At 46.2% G+C, this 12,004-nt stretch overlaps 1 long non-coding RNA gene across 1 annotated transcript; it reads right to left on the reverse strand.

The window, feature by feature from the left end:
- Positions 1-3,517: 3,517 nt before the first annotated feature.
- LOC141571041 (uncharacterized) lies at positions 3,518-11,973 on the reverse strand. The gene is made up of 3 exons (XR_012495531.1): positions 7,345-11,973; positions 4,859-4,915; positions 3,518-3,822 (listed from the first exon to the last, which is right to left on the reverse strand). It is a non-coding gene; the product is annotated as an uncharacterized LOC141571041 (long non-coding RNA).
- Positions 11,974-12,004: the final 31 nt, after the last annotated feature.

A 12,004-nucleotide genomic window follows, 5' to 3' on the forward strand; every position in this document is an offset into this window, starting at 1 on the left:
TACAACAGCGCATTTCAGTGTGACCACCTTCGTGCACCTGAGTTCAGTAGAAGCAGTTAGTTGGTCAGAAGTTCCTGCAAAGCACATGAGAGGATTAAACCTGCCTGTTCAGGGCAGGGTTGGAAAGTGTCTGGGGTTCTTAGACTGTAAATGGAGCCGAGCGAGCCCAAGGGCATTTGGCCAGGGTGGACTGGTCAGAAAATGAAGGTCTGGATGGGTCTCTCCAAGAATGGAGCCATGGCCCTGCGTACACCGGCAGCAAACATCAAAACCACATAAAAGGAGTAAGAAATGGTGGCGAGAGAAGCTAGCAACAGTGATGCTGTGGTGGAACAGGTAAATCCTACAGCGTGCTTGAAAAAAATGTGAGGCATTCAAATGGAGCAGAGAGGGTAGCAGGGGTGCGGATGGGGAGATGGAAGAGCTTATGGCATTTATTCTGAGCGCAGTCATAATAATTAATAAGTTAACAGATTTCTGTTCCAAGTATTCTATGCATGGTTCTGGCCTAAAGATTGTACAAGTTTTGTCAAGATCCAAGAACAGATCTTACAGGGTTGCTAAGCAGATATTATGGACAGGGGTTATAAGGCGAATTTGCTGCAGTATCTGAGATTACTTAATTCTGCTATAGAAAATGAGGGAAACTAAGTATAGACGTAGCTTGTCTATAGATTAAATGTTTGTGTCCCCTCAAAATTTGTATGTTGGAACCCTAACCTCTCAATGTGAGGGTATTAGGACGTTGGGCTAATACAGCTTTCAGAGGTCATTAGGTCATGAGGGCAGAGCCCTTATAAATGGCATTACTGCCCTCATAAAAAGAGACAGGAGAGGACTTGCTTTTTCTGTCTCTGTTCTGTACCATGTGATGATGTAATGAAAAGACAGCCATCTGCAAACCAGAAAGTGGCCCCTCACCAGACACTAGACCTGCCAGCACCTTGATCCTGGATGGAATTCCCAGACTTCAGAACTGGGAGAAATAAATGTCTATTGTTTAAGCCACACAATCTATGGTATTTTTGTTACCTGAACAGACTAAGACAGACAGGTTACCGAGTAGTAGAATTTGAGGCTACTATGACATCAAGAAAAATTTTCATATAATGCTGGTAAGATAGGTACTGTGCAGGAAACAGTAAGAAATAAGCAAGTGAAAGGCAGTAAGAGTTGGAGAAAACTAGAGGAGGGAAGGATTTCCTTTCCTGCTGAAGTGGTCACAGAAGATGTTACTGATGCAGTGAGATTCGTGCTTGGATAAACGGAGGGTGGTGTGAAGACACATCAAGGGATTGGAAGGTGGGGGACAGGGAGCAATTCAGAAGAATGGGAAGCAACAGAAAGAATCCAGGAGTCTTTCATGTCATGGTGGCTGAGGCAAACAACTGGGCAAACTCCTGGGCTGACATTGGGCCAACTGAGCAGCCAGTTGATGGTGACACCAGAGCCTACCTGTGCTTTCAAAGTGCCTGGAGTTTTGCCAATTGCACCTCCGTAGAGAGAATAATGTATAATTTAGGAATGCTGCTGCACAGACCTCTCTTAGCTTCTTAAAAAAAATTCTCTATGAATAAGATTCGTTGAATACCATTCCTAATTAGACTAGGTGTCAGTAACATTCCCACTGAGAAGATGTGGAACATGAGGATCAGAATTTACTAAAAGTTCCCCAGCTGCTAAATGGTTGAGCTAGCACTGAAAACCACACTTGTCTGAAGGATCCAAGATGGCGGAGTAGATAAACACTGTCCATGCTTACTTCCACGAACACATTAAAATGACAACTAAATTATAGAACAATCAACCTGGAGAGCCATCTGAAGTCTGGCTGAACAGAAATTTTATAACTGAGGATGTAAAGAAGAAGCCACATCGAGAATGGTAGGAGGGGTGAAGACGCAAAAGGGACGGGCCACAAACCTCCGTCAGGTGGCTGAGAATCAGGAGGGTTATCTTGGCCATGGAGGTTCCCCACCAGAGAAGCTAGGGACTCCAGCCCCCCATACCAGGCTCCCCAGCCCAGGATACTGGTGCCGTCAAGAGGCGCCCCCACATCTGGTTGTGAAAAACAGTGGGGGTTCCGAACTTCCTGGCGGGATAAAAGGCTCCAGGAAACCCAAACGTCCTCTTAGACAGCCCATGCACACACTCACTCGCTCGCAGGCACTCACCTTGGGCTTTGGCAGCGGCACAGTGACCTGGGTGGTTTTGGAGACATACGGGTGGGGGTGGAGACTGAGGTATGTGGCTTAGGAGGGAGGACTGGGGGACAGTCGGCATTTTCCCTGTGTGAGGTCCTCTTCCTGTGCGCCCGGCAGGCAGACGCCATCTTTTCTGTGTTGAACCCGCCCCCACCACAGCCAAATCTGAATCTGATTGGCCTGAAGAGCTCTGATGTTCCACCCTGTTGACTCACAGGTACCCCGACCTACCCAACTCCCCCAATGCCAGAGGCACTTTCTGGAGAGCAGCCAGCCCCGCCCATATTGCACTGTTTCTTGGAAAACTATTGGAGTTTGTGAGCCTGAGGTGGGTGGCCACTCAGTGTGCTCTGAGACTTTTGCTGAGTAGCTCCAGGCTCAGCACTGGCACCAAACCAGAGTCTACATTAACCTGGGGGCCACAACTCTTCCTACTGTAGTGACTCCCTGAGACCTTGCCTCATCCAACTCGGATACCTCAAAAGGGTTTATCAGTGGCTGAACCTTAAGAGAGCTGGCAGATGGCAGCAGGCCTTGGAGGTGTCCTGGCTTTTTGTGGAGCTACCCCAGGCTCGGTACTGGTGGTAGCCATCCTTGGTTCACAGCATGGCCTCTCCCACGCACCTCTAGGATTAACACAGGCAGTGAACAACTGTGGATAGTTTTGTAGCTTTTACCAGGTAGTCCCTAGAGGGTCAGAGGCAGTGGGTACCTGGGCCAGCACTGGAGCCCCTCCCAAGAGTACCCAGAACCAACACATTTGGAGGCTGGCTTCAGACCACAGCAGAGCACCACCCAATTAGCCCCATAAGTGGCACAGACAAAGGGTGATCTCAACAGGCACCACAGCCCACTGGGGCGAATCTCACTCAGTGGGGTAAGCACCCTGCACAGCAGTCCGTAATCTGTAGACGTGGCCAAACCCCACAGCCAATCAGTCTGAGGGCCAATGACACCCACTGACACGCCAATAGCAATCAAGGCTCAACTATCACAGGAGGGCACCGACAACCCACACAAGGGACACTCCTGGAGCACCCAGAGCAGGTGACCAGGGAGACTGTGCCAGGGCCCCATAGGGCACCTATTACATAAGGCCACCCAGCCAAGACTGGGAGACATAGAAGATCTACCTAATACATAGAAATAAACACAGAAACAAAGAAATATGTCCTAAATGAAAGAAAAGGAGAAAACTCCAGGAAAAAGAACTAAACAAAATGGAGACAACCAACCTACTAGAGACAGAGTTCAAAACAATGGCTATAAGGATGCTCAAGGAACTTAGAACTTCAACAGAGAGATAGCAAGCATAAAAAAGGACCTAGAAACCATAAAAAAGAACCAGTCAGAAGTGAAGAATAGAATAACTGAAATGAAGAATGCACTCTAAGGAATGGAAATAAACAAACAAAAACAAAAACAAAGGCTGGGGTAACGATACTTATACCAGACAAAATAGACTTTAAAACAATGGCTGTAAAAAGAGACAAAGCAGGACCCAATAATTCCACTTCAAGGTATTTATCTGAAGAAATGCAAAGTGCTACTTCGAGGGACCTGTGCATCCATATGTTCATTGCAGCATCATTTACAATGAGCAAGATGTGGAGGCAGCCTGGTATTGATGGAAGAATGGATAAAGAGGAGGTGGTACATATATACAATAGAATATTGTTCAGTCAAGAAAGGGAATAGGTTCTTGCCATGTGCAGTGGGATAGATAGACCTGGAGGGTACTAGTGGAGTGTCAGACAGAGAAAGACAGATGTAATGTGATTTTGCTTATACAAGTATGTGGAATCTAAAGAATAAAATAAACAGACAAACAGAAACAAACTCATAGATACAAAAAACATTGTGAAGGTTGCCAGATGAAAAAAGGGGAAGGGATTAAGAAGTACAAATTGGTAGTTACAAAGTAGTCATGGGGATATAGGGTATAGCATAAGGAATATAGTCAATAATATTGTAATATGCTGTCAAATGGATACTAGATATGTTGGGGTGATAGATGGGAGGCGGTTGGGGACAGAGTGAAAAAGATGAAAGGATTAAAACGTACAAATTGGCAGCTACAAAACAGTCATGGGGATGTAAAATACAGCACAGGGAATATAGTAAATGATACAGTAATAACCATGTATAGTGCAAGGTGGTACTAGACTAGTCAGGGGGATCACTTCTTAAATTATATAAATGTCTAACCACTATACTGTACAGCTGAAATTAACAATTTCAACTGTAATTGAAAAATTTTAAAAGGGGGGGAAAATGAAGGGGAATAAGAGGTTCAAATTAAGTCATGGGTATGTAATACTGTCATAGCGTGGTACGGTGTCTGATGGTTGCTGGACTTATGGTGATCACTTCTTTAGGTGTATAAATGTTGAATAATTGTGGTGTATCCCTGAAACTAATATAATATTGTCTGTTAGCTATATTTTTAATAAAAATCTTAAAGCCCATTCCCCACCCGCCCGCCCTCCCCACAAAGAAAACCACATTTGTTTGGCTCCAAAGCCTGTGTCCTTTTTCTTTACACCAAACAATACCCAGGTCTGGAGAAGATACAGCTCAGAACCAGGGCAGCATCCAGAAGGACGCTGAAAAAGGGGCCTTGGTCACCTAGAAGAAAAGACAGATCTTATTACCTTGTCACGTGGTGGGGAGGTTCAAGACTGACTTAAAGGACGCAGGACCCCGGGAGTCTGGAGAAGAGAAATATATTACATTAAAAATGGAGTTCGCTGGGTGTTAAATAGTTAACTCCTAATACACGGGATAAATAGCAGGATGTAATTAACCACTCCTTAAAGAGGACCCTAGATATTTCCCTCAGTGACTAAACCCCTGTGGCTTGTCATGCTACTGCCAACAGAAAAGATAGAGAGAGACTACAATTCTTATCTGGAAAAGACTAGAACACATTTAGCTGTACTCCTTTTGTGTATTGATTCTGGATAACCCGGATAAGTTTTTGAAAAGACAAAAACTGGATTACATAGGGGCGGCCAGATGGCTCAGTTTGTTAGAGCGCGAGCCCTGAACAACAGGGTTGCTGGTTCGATTCCCACATGGGCCAGTGAGCTGTGCCCTCCACAACTAGATTGAAGACAACGAGTTGCTACTGAACTTCCAGAGCCGCGGACGGATGGCTTGGTTTGTTAGAGCGCAAGCTCTCAACAAGGTTGCCAGTTCAATTCCCGCATGGGATGGTGGGTTGAGCCCCCTGCAACTAAAGATGGAAAACAGCAACTGGACTTGGAGCTGAGCTGTGCCCTCCACAACTAGATTGAAAGACAACGACTTGGAGCTGATGGGCCCTGGAGAAACACACTGTTCCCCCATAAAATTTATTTAAAAACAACAACAACTGGATTACATAGGTTAGATTATACAGAGGAAAATTTACACTATCAGAGGAGCAGCTTCATGATGCAGGATGATTGAGGCAGAAGTTGGACTGGGGGTGCCTGAGCAGGTGGGGCTGTCATTCTGCAGGGGTCATCTCAAAATGTCCTCTCAGCCCACTGACAAGTTTGGGGTGGAAGGTGGAGTTCTTTTGGTCCTTCTCACCTCTGCTTCTCCTTTTGTTGTTTTCCAGGGCTAGTAATCTGAGTATGTTCTCTAGCTAGGTGAGGCTGTTCACTGACTTCAGAAAACCCTTATTTTAACCGAAGTGAATTGATCAATCTCATGCTGTGTCAAAGGAATTTTGCAAAACTAGTTAAAAATGGGTATTTTTCATTTAGGAATTGTTGGTCCTTGTCCCTTTCCATTTGTCTACCTGAAAACTCAGAGGTAAAGACTTTAGAGTTTCTAAAGGACTACAGGGTTTTTAAAACCACTGTTGGCGGAATGGGACTTACTCCTCATTCACACAAAGCTCAAGCAGAAACGGACACCTCTCTTTGCACTGCCTGGCATCTGGTTAAGCTGTGACATGGTTATGAAAGGAATAATAACGTGCCACTCCAAAATATGCCACTTTGGCATAAGGATTATTTTGAACTGAAGGCAACTGAGAAAAAGCAGACATAAGAAGAGCTCTCTGCTACCCTTCCCATCTGCCTAAAAGGAAGGTATAAATTTTACTTGTGCAGGTGTCTCCTCCCACACCAGCGAAGGAGAACAACTCTTATCACCAGAGACAGAGATGGCCCCAAGATGAGTCTGCAAAAGTAAACCTTACTAAGTAACCCCTCTCTATCATTAGTTTCCCCTCTTTATTTTCTTGTCGCCGTCCCATAATTTATCAGCCCTAGAAGCCCAAAGCCCGCTTTCCTTTGGCTAGTTGCTTACCTACAATTTACTGCCTTTTGTAAAAACGTCATATAAGCCCCCAAGTCTAACCACTTCTTTGGGTTTTCATTTCTTTTCTGTGAAGTTCCTGTGCATTATGATATCTATATCATCTATATCTGTATCTATATATGTCAATTAAATTGTTTGCTTTTTCTCCTGTTGAACTGTCTTTGTCAGTTTAATTTGCAGGCCCAGGTACAAACTTAAAAGCATAGAGGAAAGATTTTTTTCTTTCTCCAAAGTTATGAAAAGAATTAACCAACCGCTACATGAAACAACCTCAATGAGGTCAAGATGTGGAGGCAAAGAATAGCTAAAACATCTGAAAGACAGGACGCACACTCCCCACACTTATTGGGCAGGAAGGACGATGAGCAGGACACTGCACAACGCGTGTGGAGCCATCAGTGGATGATAAGACCCAGGGCTGCGGTAGCAAACAGGCAGCACCGCAGGGGTCTCTTGTGACTTTCCTTATACTGTTTCTTTCACCAATGAAGAAATAATGCCCTAATGTCCCAGATTTTCCCTGATCGTCTTAATCTGGGGTTGTTTTATTGCTTTCAACAAAAGACATATTTAGACTATAAATAAATAAACGTGATTTAATGTTTATTTCTTGGTAAGAATTTTTATCTAAATAATTCCACAAGTCCAAAAATCTTTTCTGACCTCATACTCTAGCATTTGGTTTGGAAAATATGTTCACTGTTGGATCCTTGGAAAAGTGATTTAGACATTTTGGTGTCCTAAAAAAAAAAAGTGAATAATTACATTATTTTTTTCCTAGCTTTACAGATGGTCAAACTAAGGTAGAGAATAACTAACTTACTTAAGATGACAATGAAAGTTCCAGAAGCAGGCCCACACCTAGGTCATCTTGCATCTAGGTCGGCTCATGGACAGCCATGGCATAGATTTTCTACAGAGCCTTTGCATCATCTTGCCTCTCATGTAGCTTCAGACCAATAGCTCACTTATTTTTAGCAAGCAAAACCACTGGGGAAAAGAGAAGTTAACAAATGAAAGGAAAAGATATAAGGCACAAGGACAGAATGTCAGAGGTGGGATAAAAATTAAAAAAAGAATAAGGACCATAAGAAAAGTTAAGGTTAACATGCAAGTGGGTGAAATGCATTTTATTCATGAACTTTTCCTCCCATTTCCCTAATCCCACAACAAAGTTCAATGCCTTTCTTGTCTGAATCCCCCTAGCATTTTGTTTGTTCTTCCCGAAGGACATTTATTAGATCCTGCCTTGCCTACATACAGTGACAATCACATCCTGACCAGACAGACTAGATTACAAACTCTTTGAAGGCACAGTCAGTGTTTTGGACAAATTTCTTTCCTCCACGGAGTTTAACGAGTTTTGTTGAATAAATAAGAAAATATTCAAAGCTAGAGTGACCACAAAAAAAGAAAAAAAAGAAAAAGAAAAAAAGTTGAGTTCATTTTATCTCCTATTTTGAGAAGTAGTTGTTTCCAAAGTTTGATTCTGAAAAGCTGAAGAAGCTGTGTGTGAAAACTACGAACTTAGCTCTCCATAAACAACAGAGGGACAGAAAGAGAGAGGAACTTGAGATTGTTCCCTACATTGTGGCATTCATGCGCCTGGCTTTGGGCAGGGAGAAGATGGCTTCCGAAGCTTGGGGTTGACAGAGGGCTTCTCCTGCTCAGAATCACACAGGGCTGGAAACAGACTAGACCTGAGACACTATCCTGCCCTAAACCTGAGACACCATCGTGCCCAAACATTCATTTGCAGATGAAGAAACTGAGACCCAAGGAAACTACCTTGCTCTAGATCACCAAGCTACGTGGTGGCATAGCCTAGATTGAATGGTTTTAAAATAAAATAGTGAATGAAGCAACATATTAAAACCTTTCTGCAGAGATCCTAAGTGAGAAACCTAGCATTTTAAATCATTAGCGAGTGCTAGAGTAACATGCATAGAAAATAAATGGAGGCTACTGAACAGATCTGTGACAAAGGCAGGACTGAAAAAAACCTTATGCGTTTGAGGTTGTTTGGTGATGTTCAGTCTAAACTCTGGAGACTCTCCCATTGCTTTGAGTCCTGACTTGATGGCCAGAGGTGGGCAGGGAAGGACACACATTCCTCAATTCCATATAAACATGTTGCCTAAGAACACAAAATAGAAACAGACTTCTCCCCTTTGAGGAGCAGGAAACAGCTTCCGAGTGCTTTTGAACATTCCCACTCCCAGAGGGGAAGTTCCCCATCAGCTGAAGGAAGAAGCCTAGTGAACAGGTCCACGCAAAACAGATCATTCCTGCTCCAGTTGAGAGTGATGAGCAAGGTACCCTACCTGCTCAGGAAGGAGGAATCCACAGGACCTTTCTTTCCATCACCACCTTGATTAATTCATTAATGATTTTTTCAGGCTAGTTTTTATTCAGGCACTTTGGGACAGTGTGAGTCAGAGGTTGGCATCAAAACCAGAATAGAAGGCATTGTCCTCCCTGGGGATCCTACTCTGGGCTTTAAATTCCCAGATCACACAACTTTCTAATTGGAAAGAAATGTTTTTAAACAAGAACATAGGTTTTGCCAGGCCTCACAGTGACTAATAAGGTTGGTCTAAGGACTGTCTGAAGAGAGAGAAATTGGATTTACCCGTCACAGTGAATTTTTAAAGTATTTTCACCTCAGAGGTTTACTGCTGAATGTAACTGAAATCTCTTTCCTTGGGCAATCCCATCCCAGCTCCTGCAGATATGCCTTCGTTAATTAAATTAACTTTGAAATAACATTCAAACAATGTCTTCCTTCCAAATGCCTTTTTCTCCAAGATCTACTTATTGACAAGCTGTTTCACAAGTTCCTGTGTAAACCGATTGAGTGTCCCAACCCCAGCCTGCATACTAATTGGAGACAAATTTTATCTTCTCTATAGTCAGTATCGGGTAGCCCACACATTGTATTCATTTAACTGTATACAGAAAGGCCGACAAATTTCAAATAACAACAATTAAAAATTTAAAAAACTAGGTGCTTACATAGGATCCAGATAAATACAAAATTTAAATCTCATTTGCTGAAATTCACACAGCTGAAGGCAAATTCCTGAGTGCAGGAGAGGACTTTTTTTAATTAGTCTCTTTAAAAAATCAGGCATTCGCGTTCGTAATTAAAGCGGCTCTTGGCTTAAATCCATTCGGTCAGAAGCTGCGGTTCCCCTCCAGGGTGCGGGAGCGCAGGCGCGGGCACGCACACGTGGGCACACAATCACTCACACGCGCCCGCCCACACCCCCTTCCTTATTCATCGCCAGAGGGATTCACGGGCTTCGCCAGCACGCATTACTGTCAGGTGCAAAAAGCAAGTCTTTCTTCCGTGGGTATTTTCCTCCCCCGGGATTTGACTTATTTACGGGCCACGTGAGCGCTGGGTGGGGGTCGGCCCGCCGGGAGGCGACCCCAGCGCAGGGAGACAAAGGCTGGCAGAACGCGGCCAGTGCAGCCCAAGGACGTCTCCCCAGCTCCTACAACACATGTGAAATTGGCCTGGACCTGCCTCCGCTTGAGAGGCTCTTCCAAGCCCTTGTGAAGGCGTCGACGTTTCCCTGGGCGGGGAGAAGTCCCGGCCCGAGGGCCTGGCAGGGACGGGATTCCTGGTCTGCCCGGGACAGCGGATGAGCCCGGGACGGTCGGGGCATGGGGGCTCCTTGGAAAGGGCGCTCTCCCGGAGTACCAGGGAGAGCCAGGCTTTAGACAGAACCTCACAGCTACTTCAGCCTATGAGAAACCGGACCCAAGCCCCTTTTGACCTCGGGAAGGGAGTACAAACCCGTCCCCACTGGAGAGGCCACGCAATGAGCCCGGAGTGCCCAGCGCCCGAGGTCCCGCCACCTGGAAGCCTCCTTCGATCCGCCGTTGGGGCGCCTTCCAGGGCTGGAACTAGAGTGAGCAATGCGTCTTGGACGCAAAATTTAAGGAGCACCAAAAAGTCTGCGGTCAAAATAAATATCTTCATGCAATGATTTTTAAGCAATTAAAATTAATGCAAAAAATTGTGATGAACAAAATATTAAATTCTAAATAGGGACAGGATCACGGCAATGCCATGCTGAGCAATTTTGTAGTCCCCGGTAAAAGGAAGATCCCTGTGCGGGGGAGTCGGGTTGCCCTAGGCCTCGGAAGTGGAGGACCCCTGCGGGCCTAGTAGGGGAGTGGAGGGATGGCCCTGGGGGCCGGAGGTGAGGGCTTAGGCAAAGCGCTCCGCGGAGAACAAAGGCGGAGCGGAAAGCCTAGTTGGAGGCCGGAGAGACCCAGCGGGTTCCGCGACGATTGGTGCCTGGGGCCGGGCTTCCACGCGGACCTGGAGTGGAGGATTCGACCCTGCTGCCACCGAGGCCGCGAGCGAGTCCTGCAATACCCCGCTCGTTGATTAATTCTCACTAACAAGACTTGGCAAGATGTCGGGCGAATAATTTTTGGCTTCTGACGTGTCCCCACCGCGGCGCTTATAAACCCCCAGCCAAAAGCGGCCTCTGGGAAATTAAATGCATAAGTAAAACTGGGGGCGGGGAAAAATGCTACATGAGCTGGAAAGAGGGATGCAGAGACCCGAATCGTCCCAGAGCTTATTTCTTTGCGCGTAGATTTCTCAGGGTCTAGCTTCGCACAAAATGTGGACCCTCATTGTCATTTACTGAGAAGACAACTCACATGTGTGCAGGATGGGGTGGGGACTTTTCCAAAGCCGAAAACGTCGGGGTTTTTTGTCCCTTAACCCCCTCCCCCCGGGTTAAACAAGTATCTTTAGAAAGCGTGGACTGGAGCGGCACCCCAGCCTTTCTCCAGAGGAACAACATTCCGGCAATGAATGCCTCCCTCTGGGTCGTAAAGAGACAGACCCAACACCTCGCTCCCATTACTGGGCTTCGGCGGGAGAGCTTTCTCTTTCATCTTCTAAATTGGGGCTTGCCCACGTCCTTTGGAAGCTGTAAAGCTGATTTAATGGCTTAAAATGAAAATCGATCACGCTAATGCATAAGCTAACGTCAGAGGAATCGCATTTGAAAAAACGACTGGCCGGCCGGGCCGAATGCGCTCTGTAAGCTTGGAGCGAGGAGGTCCGAGGCCCTGCTGTCCGGGTAGCCGTGCCATGGTCCCTTCCTCTCCCGAGCCGGGGAGGAGGCCTGCGAGGCCGTTAAAGGGGAAGCACAGAGGTAAAAAGGGATGAAATCCTCAAAACCGAGCCCTGGCCTCGGTGAGGTCGGATTTGCGGCGAGCTAATTTCTTTTCGCCTAATGCCGCAGCCGGGTGGCATGGCTGCACCGCGCGACTCGTGCGGAGCAAGACTGGCGCGGCGGAGGCCAGGACCCGCGGGCTGAAGACTAGAGGCGTCGCCGCGCTCCATTCACAAAGTCCGGGAGCGCAGCTCGCCTGCGGGTCGAAGGCCGCCTCCCTCTTCCTCTAGGTCCTGGTTTTATGAATGGGCCTGGCGGCGAGCGCCTAGCTCC

This window comes from Rhinolophus sinicus, linkage group LG04, assembly GCF_036562045.2.
Source record: "Rhinolophus sinicus isolate RSC01 linkage group LG04, ASM3656204v1, whole genome shotgun sequence".
Lineage (NCBI taxonomy): Eukaryota > Metazoa > Chordata > Mammalia > Chiroptera > Rhinolophidae > Rhinolophus > Rhinolophus sinicus.